Below are 12219 nucleotides of genomic sequence, written 5' to 3'. Positions count from 1 at the left end.
CTCAGGATTTATATTTCCTTTTGTGCCAGTGTTACATCCCAGTAGAGTCAATTAGGGACAAGGGTGTTTGTGATTCAACTTTATCCACGGAATAAGCCACGATATTCAATATTCCAGTACATCTACATTTATTAGTGAACAGAAACATTAACAGTAAAGGATCCTGCTTGTATTAAGCTTTCAACCCAGGGACACTGAGCTCTCTGACACGATTAAGCCCTCAGCCCAGGGAAATTGAGAATTTCCCACCGTGGATGATCAGTCCCAAATCAGTATTCAGTCCAAGGATGGGCTTAAAAGCAACACAAGCGTCCCCATTTAAATAGTCTCCTAATGCTCGGGCTGTCTGGGTCGTCCTGTCGAGAGAACAGTGATCAGCCAAATATGGACTGAGACCAGTGTGGGCATTCCTGCCCCTGCTTTCTCTTCCTCCTTCCAGGATCGTATCTCCTCCTGCCTTCAGGACATCTCCATCTGGATGTCTGCCCGCCATCTAAAACTCAATATGTCCAATTCTGCACTCCTTATCTTCCCTCCAAAACCCTGCCCTATCCCTGACTTTCCCATCACTGTAGATGGCACTACCATCCTTCCCTCTCACAAGCCTGAAACCTTGGTGTCATCCTCGACCCCGCTCTCTCGTTCACCCCACACATCCAATCCATCACCAAAACCTGCCGGTCTCACCTCTGCAACATCGCCAAGATATACCCTTTCCTCTCCATCCAAACCACTACCTTGCTGGTTCAATTTCTCATCCTATCCTGACTGGATTACTGCATCAGCCTCCTCTCTGATCTTCCATCGTCCTGCCTCACCCCACTTCAGTCCATATTTCATTCTGATGCTCGGATGATTTTTGTGCAGAAACGCTCTGGATATGTTACTCCCCTCCTCAAAATCTACAGTGGCTGCTTGTCAAACTACGAATCAAGCAAAAACTCCTCACTCTCGGCTTCAAGGATCTTTATCACCTCGCCCCCTCCTACCTCACCTTCTTTCTCTCCTTCTACAGCCCAGCCCACACCCTCTGCTCATCTGACGCTAACCTCCTCACTGTACCTCCTTATCGCCTGTCCTGCTGTCTACCCCCGGCCCACGTCCTTCCCCTGGCCTGGAATTCCCTCCCTCCACACATCCACCAAGCTAGCTCTATTCACCCCGTCAAAGCCTTACTGAGAGCTCACTTCCTCCAGAAGGCCTTCCCTGACTGAGCCCCCCTCTTCCTCTCCTCCTCCCCATCCCCCCACCTTCTTCCACTCCTCACGGCACCTATAAATCTGTACAAGTATATATATACTTGTACAGATTTATTACTCTATTTTACTTGTACATGTTTACTATTCTATTTATTTTGTTAACGATTTGCATATAACTTTAATTCTATTTGTTCTGACGATTTTGACACCTATCTGCATGTTTTGTTTTGTTGTCTGTCTCCTCCTTCTACACTGTGAGCCCATTGTTGGGCAGGGACTGTCTCTATATGTTGCTGACTTGTTATTCCCAAGTGCTTAGAATTTTTAAATTCTAATGGCATGTCAGTCAAATTCTACAGCCTAAATAAAACAGGCTAAAATAACTATCAAAAGGATGTTCAGAGACTCCTTTTCTCAGAGATTCGAAAATATTATGGATATCTCTTATGTTTGGACATTCCATTTTGATTTGTATTTTCTCCCAATTGAATGCGGAATCTAGACACCAATTCCTTTTTTGGTAGGAACAGCATTTGTAAAAGGAGAAATGGGTCATCAGCCTAAGAAGTATATAAAACACGAACACAATTCCATCAGGAAAGAGTAACACAATCCCATCAAGACTTCCCTTGAGAACCTGTGAGAAATTTTCCATGACTCCTGGGGATTTAAGTATGGCAGATGTAACTGAGTTCTGAAGTGTGTAGAAAATAGCTTATTTTAGAAATTGGGCAACATTATGATAGGGCCGCATATTTTGGAAATTTAGACTTATAGTGTTTCAAGCGTTAAATGTTGTTTCATGCATTATTCAAGCTTTTCTTTCTCAGCTTCTTTCTAAGGGTGGAAGTCTCTCAAGGCTCAGTTCTGGATCCCCTTCTATTTTCCACCTACACTTACTCCCTTGGAGAACTCATTCACTCCCGTGCCTTCAACTATCACCTCTTCGAGGATGATGTCCAAATCTATCTCTCCAGCCCTGACCTCTCCTATTCTCTGCAGTCTCATGTTTCTCCTTGGTTTCAGGATATCTTAACTTGTATGTTCAGCCAACACCCCAAATTTAACTTGTCCAAAACTGAACTCTTCTTCCCACTTAAACCTTGTCTTCCCCTAAATTTCCTGGCACTGTAGACAGTGCCACTCTCCTTTCTGTTTCATTCATTCATTCATTCAATCGTATTTATTGAGCGCTTATTGTGTGCAGAGCATTCTATTAAGCGCTTGGGAAGTACAAGTTGGCAACATATAAAGACGGTCCCTACCCAACAGCGGGCTCACAGTCTAGAAGGGGGAGACAGACAACAAAACAGAACATGTAGACAGGTGTCAAAGTCGTCAGACAAATAGAATTAAAACTATATGCACATCATTAACAAAATAAATAGAATAGTAAATATGTACAAGCAAAATAAATAGAGTAATAAATCTGTACAAATATATATACAAGTGCTGTGGGGAGGGGAAGGAGAAGAGCAAAAGGGGGGCTCAGTCTGGGAAGGCCTCTTGGATGAGGTGAGCTCTCAGTAGGGCTTTGAATGGAGGAAGAGAGCTAGCTTGGTGGATGTGTTGAGAGAGGGTATTCTAGGCCAGGGGAAGAACGTGGGCCAGGGGTCGGCAGTAGGACAGGCGAGAACGAGGTACAGTGAGGAGGTTAGCAGCAGTGGAGTGGAGGGTGCGGGCTGGGCTGTAGAAAGAGAGAAGAGAGGTGAGGTAGGAGGGGGTGAGGTGATGGAGAGCTTTGTAGCCGAGAGTGAGGAGTTTTTGCTTGATTCGTAGGTTGACAGGAAGCCACTGGAGATTTCTGAGGGGGGAGTAACATGCCCAGAGCGTTTCTGCACAAAGATGATCCTGGCAGCAGCGTGAAGTATAGACCTAAGTGGGAAGAGACAGGAGGATGGGAGATCAGAGAGGAGGCTGATGAAGTAATCCAGTCGGGATAGGATTAGAGATTGAACCAGCAACGTAGCGGTTTGGATGGAGAGGAAAGGGCGAATCTTGGCGATGTTGTGGAGGTGAGACCGGCACGTTTTGGTGACGGATTAGATATGAGGGGTGAACGAGAGACCGGGGTCGAGGATGACATCAAGGTTGTGGGCTTGTGAGACAGGAAGTTTGGTAGTGCCGTCTACAATGATGGGAAAGTCAGGGTATGCCTATTTGAAATCAGTTCATCCGTATGTGGCATTACTGTAAACCTTATGGACCTATTTCTAAAATTTATATTGTACAGTAATGAAGGACAGCTTGAGGATAAACTGTTATTGTATATGTTTACTCCTTTGTGATTCCATTGTCCCTTAGATTTCCCAGTTCACTGGTAAATATAATCCACCACAGCTTTTGAGATGATCATCATCTTGCTATCCTGTCAGGATTTTATTTTATTTCAGTTGATTCAGTTTCCTGGAAATAATAGCAGTTGCTCGCCAGAGTCATCTCTGAACCAAGGTCGTGCCATGTTACTGCCAAGAGGCCTTCCCCATCTAGCACAGTCAATCAATCAATCACTTGTATTTATTGAGCACTTTCTGTGTTCAAAGCACACTGTGTGCAAACCCCTGATTTTTCCATCTAAGCCCTCTTTTCTATGTCACCTACGCACTTTGGTCTGTTTTCCTTAAGAACGTTGATATTCATCTCTCCCCCAGTCCCACTGTAGTTAGGTACAACCCTATCTGTTATATTTTTTAGTCTGTCTCCCCCTCTCATCTGTAAGCTCTTCGTGGACATGACTGTGTTGTGTATTTTGTATTGTACTCTCCCAAGCATTTAATACAGTGATTGGCACACAGTAACTTCACATTTAATACTACTGATTGATTGAGAGAACTCCAAGAAATGAGAGACAGGAGAAGGAAGAAAGAGTCCTACTCAGATGTATTAGTGGCCTTTTTTTGTATTTTAGTTGATTAAATTTTAATGAGCATAATGTCTAATAGGAATCACACAGAAATGACTGAATTTATTCTCCTGGGGCTGAAGGTTCAAGCGGAGCTGCGTCCTATCCTCTTTGTAATGTTTCTCGCCATCTACCTCATCACCGTTGTGGGGAATGTCGGCATGATTGTTCTTATTCGAATCATTCCCAGACTGCACAATCCCATGTACTTTTTCCTCAGCCACCTCTCCTTCGTGGATATATGCTATGCCACCAATATCTCCTCTCAGATGTTGGTGCATTTCTTATCAGAGAAGAAGACCATTTCCATTATTGATTGTTTCATTCAGTTTACAATTTTCGTCTCTCTGGACATCACTAAATACTATCTGCTAACGGTCATGGCTTATGACTGCTACCTGACAATTTGCAGCCCACTGCTTACAGCAGCAAAATATCTAGGGGAGTTTACATTGGTCTGGTGATAGCTCCATATGTCTATGGTCTCCTTAATGGCTTGATACAGACGGTGCTGATGCTTCATTTGTCATTTTGCGGTTCTAATGAAGTCAATCACTTCTACTGTGCAGATCCTCCTCTCTTACTCCCGTCTTGTTCTGACACCTTCGTAAAAGAACCTGCCATGTTTGTGGTTGCTGGTTTCAAACTCATCTGCTCTCTCTTGATCGTTCTCATCTCCTATGGTTTCATCTTTGCTGCCACCCTGAGGATCCATTCAGCTGAGAGGAGACTCAAAGCCTTCTCCACCTGTGGCTCCCACCTGACCACTATCACCATATTTTACGGGACTCTTCTCTGCATGCATCTAACACCTCACACCGAGTGGTCAGTTGAACAGAGGAAAATCATCGCTGTTTTATACCTTGGTGTGCCCCATGTTGAACCCTTTCATATACATCATGAGGAATAATGATCTGAAGGATGCAGAGTTCTCAAATTTCAATTGTTAACCAAATAAAATTTCTATTTCCTTTCCCTCCCACTTTCTCGAATCTGCTATCTGGCAGAGGCATTTGAGTTGAATTGTGTTTCACATGATAACATTTTTTAGTATTCCAAGTGAGTGATGATGATGTTCGTGGTATTTGATAAGGAATCACTATGTGCCAAGCACTATGGTAGATACAGTTCAATCAGATCAGACTTGGTCCCCCTGCCGCTTGGGGATCACAGTTGTAGAGAGAGAAAAAAGGGCATTTTATTCTCATTTTGCAGGTGATAAAACTGAGGCACAGAGAAGCTAAGTGACTTGCCCAAGGTCACACTGCAGACAAATGACAGAGCTGGAATTAGAACTCAAGTCTCCTGATTCCCAGTTCTGTGCTGTACAACTTCCCTCAATACTTCTAGAGGATTTAATGGTACAAGGGAGCCGCTTGGGGTGGTGGGCCTGGGCCTCTCTTGGTATCGTTAGTCCATTTGGGTAGCCCCATGCTCTTCTGAACCCATAATACAGCCGGCCAGTCTACAAGTACTCCCCCATCCTGACCTTGGTGTGTACTCATTCTGTTGCTCTTCAGGTGCCTTCCCTGCCATCCTTCTTGGTGTGTATATTGGCTTTCATTACCAATACTTTCTCTCCAGAGCCGAGTTGGATGCCACGGTTCACCTGGGCAAGCTCCAGTAAAGATGTGCTCCCTGGTGCAGCTGAATCATCTAAAGTAACACAGGTCTTCCTCTGCCCATCACCCTGTGGTCCTTCACAATCAAACCCAGACCTTCATTTTATCTCTCTCATTCCTCTATTTCCCTCTTTTACTCTGTTTTATATTGGTTTTAAATCATTCAAATCCATTTCTTAGATCTTTTAACCTCCCCCTTCTACAAGGAAAAACCTGGATATATCCAACTAGAATGTAGGCTCATTGTGGGCATTGAATGTATCTGTTTATTGTTGTATTGTACTCTCCAAAGAGCACAGTAAGTCCTGAATAAATATGACTATAACCTGACCAAGTTGCTTCTTTCAACAACTTCAAAATATTCCTCAGAGACCTTGGCCCTGAAATTGTTTTTCTGATATTATCATAAACTGTATGGTTAAAAAAAAAATGTATCATGCACTTTCCAGCTCCCACAGTGGATTACTCTCTGGTTAATATCCAGCCGAACAAAGATCTGGTCTTCACAGAGAAGGCTTCAAAATCAAAGACTTTTGGACCCTCTGCACTAGAGAAAACACACCCTTCATTTGTTCACTACCTTGCCTCTAGCTGAGTCTTCATTAAATAAATGGTTTGAGACAATTAAAGAACTAATCACTTAAAAACTTCTAGTGATGACACTGACACTCTAACATGGGCATGCAAATCAAAGTGTAAAAGGGTCAAATTAATTTAATCAAACAAGCATGATAAATTTGTTTTTAATTTCCTTTGTGTCTATTGCAATTCCAATGGGTGACTTTGACAGAAAAGTATGCAGACAGCAATAGTGAGAGAATCTAGGAAGGGTAATGGAATGATGCCTTGTGTTGGCCAACAAAAATACATGAAAGTAAATCTGGATGAATATCCCCAACTCTCCCTCCTTTGCCTTAAAAATGATATTGGCTGTCCAATGCCTTTATTCTGAATTCTTTGAGTGATTGATTTTCTAAAATGTACCAATGCAAAACTGGGAAAGATGAGCAAAGTCAAATTTATTATTTCGGTTCACTTTATCACATATCTTTGTAAATTATTCTCTTCTGTCTATAAGACATTTTGCGATTTTTTATAATGAGTGTAGCATTTTTATGCCTCTCATGTCTAGGAACCCAAGTTACTCAATCTAGAATTGAGGAGACATAACAGAATCATTAATGCTAATGACAAATATGATTCCGGTCAAGTGTCATTAAGCATTGAAAAACAACAACAACACTTCAAACTGGTGATGGAAGACCAGTTAAATGAAAGACAAGGGAAATACTATCATGTTAAAAGAAAATCCACTTCTATATTCTGTAACTCTCTCAAGTGCTTAGTGCAGTGTTCTTTACATAGTAAGCATTCAATAAATACCATTGATTGATTGATTGCTATTCCACCTCAGAGATGCTTCCTGAAGGGGCATTGTAATTTCTGGTAAATGGGTTTGGGTCCCTGCATGGCCCAAGATCAAGTCTGTTTATTTATACTGATGTCTGTTTCCCTGCCTCTAGACTGTGAGCTCATTGTGGGCAGGGATCGTTTTTCTTCCTTGCTAGATTGTACTTTCCTAAACGCTTAATACAGTGCTCTACACACAGTACGCCCTCAATATATACTATTGAATGAATGAATTCCACCCCTGGAAGCTCTGTGTGGTCACTTCACTTGCCTTATCTTTTACAATAGTCGCTCTAGAAGGTTGCTTCAGGGACATCCTTCGTCCTTGAATTTTCTCACCCTTCAGGATCTCTCTGATAACCAGCTCCATCCCCTGCTCTATTCCCAGCTCCCCCCTCCCACCTGTTAGAGGAAGAAAATGGGCTTTTCCCCATCCTTAGTGGGAACAAATTAGACTCATCGTCTCAGCCTCTAAATCATTTTAGAACAAGGCTGTTCAGGGAAACAGCTGACAGCCTGGTCAGGCAGTTGGTCCTAGAAAGGTGATTAACTGCTTGAACAGTTCCTGGGTTATTGTAGTCTTCAATCAATCAATCGACCACTTATATTAATTGAATTCTTAGTGGGTGCAGAGTCCTGGCCACTTGGGAGAGTACAATGTAACAGACATTGTAGACAAGTTCCCTGGCCACAGTTAGCTTACAGTCTAGAGGGGGAAACAGACATTGATACAAATAAATACATTATGCCTATGTACATTAATGTTGTAGGGCTGAGGGAGACATGAATAAAGGCTGCAAATTGAGAAGCAGAGTAAACTAGTGGATATAGCATGGGCTTGGGAGTCAGAAAGACTGGGTTCTAGTCCTGACTCCACTATTTGTCTGCTATATTACCTTGGGCAAATCACATAACTTCTCTGTGCCTCAGTCCCCTCATCTAAAACATGTGGATTGAGGCTTTGAGCCCATGTGAGACATAAACTGTGTGCAACCTGATTAGCTTGTATCTACCCCACTGCTTAATACACCTAAAGCTCAACATGTCGAAGACTGAGCTCCTTGTCTTCCCTCCCAAACCTTGTCCTCTCCCTGACTTTCCCATCTCTGTTGACGGCACTACCATCCTTCCTGTCTCACAAGCCCGCAACCTTGGTGTCATCCTCGACTCCGCTCTCTCATTCACCCCTCACATCCAAGCCGTCACCAAAACCTGCCCGTCTCAGCTCCGCAATATTGCCAAGATCCGCCCTTTCCTCTCCATCCAAACTGCTACCCTGCTCGTTCAAGCTCTCATCCTATCCCGTCTGGACTACTGCACCAGCCTTCTCTCTGATCTCCCATCCTCGTGTCTCTCTCCACTTCAATCCATACTTCATGCTGCTGCCCGGATTATCTTTGTCCAGAAACGCTCTGGGCATATTACTCCCCTCCTCAAAAATCTCCAGTGGCTACCAATCAATCTGCGCATCAGGCAGAAACTCCTCACCCTGGGCTTCAAGGCTCTCCATCACCTCGCCCCCTCCCACCTCACCTCCCTTCTCTCCTTCTACTGCCCAGCCCGCAACCTCCGCTCCTCCACCGCTAATCTCCTCACTGTACCACGTTCTCGCCTGTCCCGCTGTCGACCCCCGGCCCACGTCATCCCCCGGGCCTGGAATGCCCTCCCTCTGCCCCTCCGCCAAGCTAGCTCTCTTCCTCCCTTCAAGGCCCTGCTGAGAGCTCACCTCCTCCAGGAGGCCTTCCCAGACTGAGCCCCTTCCCTCCTCTCCCCCTCGTCCCCCTCTCCATCCCCCCATCTTACCTCCTTCCCTTCCCCACAGCACCTGTATATATGTATATATGGTTGTACATATTTATTACTCTATTTATTTATTTATTTATTTATTTTACTTGTACATTTCTATCCTATTTATTCTATTTTGTTGGTATGTTTGGTTCTGTTCTCTGTCTCCCCCTTTTAGACTGTGAGCCCACTGTTGGGTAGGGACTGTCTCTATGTGTTGCCAATTTGTACTTCCCAAGCGCTTAGTACAGTGCTCTGCACATAGTAAGCGCTCAATAAATACGATTGATTGATTGATTGATTGATTGATTAATACAGTGTCTGGCATGTAGTGAACGCTTAACCAATACCATGAAGAAACTAAATGCAGTCAAAGACTTAAGTAGTTTTTGAGAGGTAGCCTTTTCTATGAATACTGTGACCATTTCCCCACCCCCTACTTAAACTCCGTGTCAATTAGAGTAGGAACTACATCTGTTAATTAATTTTATATTCTGTCTTACCCTGTAGACTCTAACCCATTGTGGTTAGAGATTGTGTTTACAAGTTTTATTGTATTGTACTTTCCCAAGCATTAATAGACTTTTAGACTGTGAGCCCACTGTTGGGTAGGGACTGTCTCTATGTGTTGCCAATTTGTACTTCCCAAGCGCTTAGTACAGTGCTCTGCACATAGTAAGCGCTCAATAAATACGATTGATTGATTGATTGATTGATTAATACTGTGTTCTGCTCACATAAGTGCTTAATAAATACCATCTTCATCGTACTTTACCCAGTGCCTAGCACAGTGCTTGATCCATTGTAATAATAATAATAACCATAATAATAATGGGCCAAGCACCAGGGTAGATACAAAATAATCAGGTCAGACTCTGTCCCTGTCACACACAAGGCTCAGAGTCTAGTGGGATTAATAAATAACTGGGTGATTGATCGATCACTTCATACAAACTCAAGGAGTTTTCCTACCTGGAGAAAAGACTTTATAAGATATGCCTTGTTCTGAGACCACAGCTCTTAATGTACAGGATCCCTTCATCTCTGAGGGATAAAAGTCTTGTCTAATTCAAATATCCAGAGTGTTATAGGAACAGGATTTCACTCTTTTCTTCCTAGTGAAGGACTGCTGCATCTCACAGTAATAGAAAAATAGACAAAAAAAGATAAGGGACATATTTCAAAAAGTACAAATCCAAGAAAACTGTTTCCCTTTGCTTCCAACCTACAGGGACATAAATCAATTAATCATTCAACATTATTTATTAAGTGCTTACAAGGATAGTTAATTACAGATTTCAGAACGGGCTGCTCTAATTCTACATTGTCTCTTTAAGGTTCTTTGCAAAGATACTGAGCGTGGTGAAGGGTACCTTCCCCCAATATTCAGTCACTGGTCTCCAATTATATAAAAGAACTGCCACATTTTAAACCTATACCACCCAACCTCTTTTCAAACTCTGTGCATTCAAATGCTACTTAAATTCCTAAAATGAAAATGAAGGACTTGCTGCTGATTCCTCAGAATTTAGGAACATCCTTGTTCCTGTGAACCTGTCTGCATATGAGATCCTGGCTTTCAATTCCAAGGGCTGGGAATCTAGTTCATTCTGGACTCTCCCCCTTCAGACCATCCCAGGCTCACAGAACTTTGCCTATTCCTTCCCAGAGATCCTAGTACAATTCCAGTCTCCTCAAGTCCTTTTAGTTCCCTTTATTCATCCCCGCCCTCAGCTCCGCAGTACTTATGGACGTGTCCCTAATTTATTTATTTATATTAATGTCTGTCTTCCCCTCTAAACAGTAAGCTCACTGTGGGCAGGGAATGTGTCCGTTATATTGTTAAAATTTACTCTCCCACGTACTTAGTACAGTGCTCTGCACACAGTAAATGATTAATAAATATGATTGCTTGATTCCCCCTCTTATTTGGTGCTTGTTGTTCCTGAGAAGCAGCGTGGCTCAGTGGAAAGAACATGGGCTTGGGAGTCAGAGGTCATGGGTTTTAATCCCATCTCCACCACTTGTCAGCTGTGTGACTTTGGGCAAGTCACTTAATTTCTCTGTACCTCAGTTACCTCATCTGTAAAATAAAGATTAAGACTGCGAGCCCCAAGGGGGGCAACCTGATCACCTTGTATCCCCCAGCGCTTAGAACAGTGCTCTGCACATAGTAAGTGCTTAACAAATACCATTTTATTATTATTATTATTACCGTATCATTGGAGAAGTAACATGGCCTACTGAATAGAGCACAGACCTGGGAGTCAGAGGACCTGGGTTTTAATCGTGGTTGAGCCACTTCTCTGCTCTGTATCCTTGGGCAAATCACTTAACTTCTCTTTGCCTCCATTACTTTAACTGTAAATGGGAATTAAGATTGAGCCCCATGTGTGACAAGGACTGTGACCAACCTGATTAGTTTGTTCATACCCCAGCGCTTAGTACAGTTCTTGACGCATAGTAAGAGTGTAAAAAATATCATTTTAAAAGTATAAAAGTGGACACTAAGCTTTTTTGTCCCTTTTTTGAATGGAAATTGTACTGTTGCCAAATTGTACTTTCCAAGCACTTAGTACAGTGCTCTGCACACAGTAAGAGCTCAATAAATACTATTAAATGAAATAGCAGTTAGCACCTCTTTTCACTCATGAGTCACAATTTAGCTCATTCAGATTTCACCCTAGGGTCTTCTCATAATGAGCATTGTTAATTTCTGCTCTTTCTTCATTAAGGGGAAACTCCAGGTATCAGTTCAGAAACAGATAGAAGTGCTTCTGTATTATTCTAACTGGGAAGCCATTGTTCTAACAGTGGGAATGCGTTCTTTTACAAGAATGTTCTGAAATTCTGAGGAGTTGGCAGTAAGTCCTTCATTTTCAGATTACCTAATTTAGAAATTTAAGTAGCATTTAAATGCACGGAGTTTAAAGAAAGGGTGGGTGCTATAGGTATAAAATGTGGCATTGATTTTATATAATTAGAATCTGGAATAAAAAAAAGATTGCCTGGCTGTAGTTAAAATTGCTTTTCTTTTTTTTTATTTTTGTCAGTTATTCATCAGCCTGGAATGTGAATCAAGATTTAGAATATCAGCAATTCCACAGTAACATCAAAAATCACCTATTAACATTTTAATCCACAAAGGATGCACCGTACCTACTAGGCTAAGTGTTCAGTTTGGAGACAAGAAGTATACATGAATTCCACAAAAGCCCATGATTATTTCATATCAAATTATCTTTCACTATTAATGAAAACATTTCTTATGACATTTGATGATAATTGTCAATGATAGGTA

General features: G+C 42.4%; 1 pseudogene; it reads left to right on the top strand.

The window, feature by feature from the left end:
- The first annotated feature begins 4130 nt into the window (after positions 1–4130).
- On the top strand, positions 4131–5051 carry LOC119922137 (annotated as a pseudogene).
- The last annotated feature ends 7168 nt before the right edge of the window (positions 5052–12219 follow it).

This window comes from Tachyglossus aculeatus, unplaced genomic scaffold, assembly GCF_015852505.1.
Source record: "Tachyglossus aculeatus isolate mTacAcu1 unplaced genomic scaffold, mTacAcu1.pri SUPER_6_unloc_5, whole genome shotgun sequence".
NCBI classification, from domain to species: domain Eukaryota; kingdom Metazoa; phylum Chordata; class Mammalia; order Monotremata; family Tachyglossidae; genus Tachyglossus; species Tachyglossus aculeatus.
The sequence above is the reverse complement of the archived record's forward strand: the minus strand, read 5'-3'. Positions and strand labels throughout refer to the sequence as shown.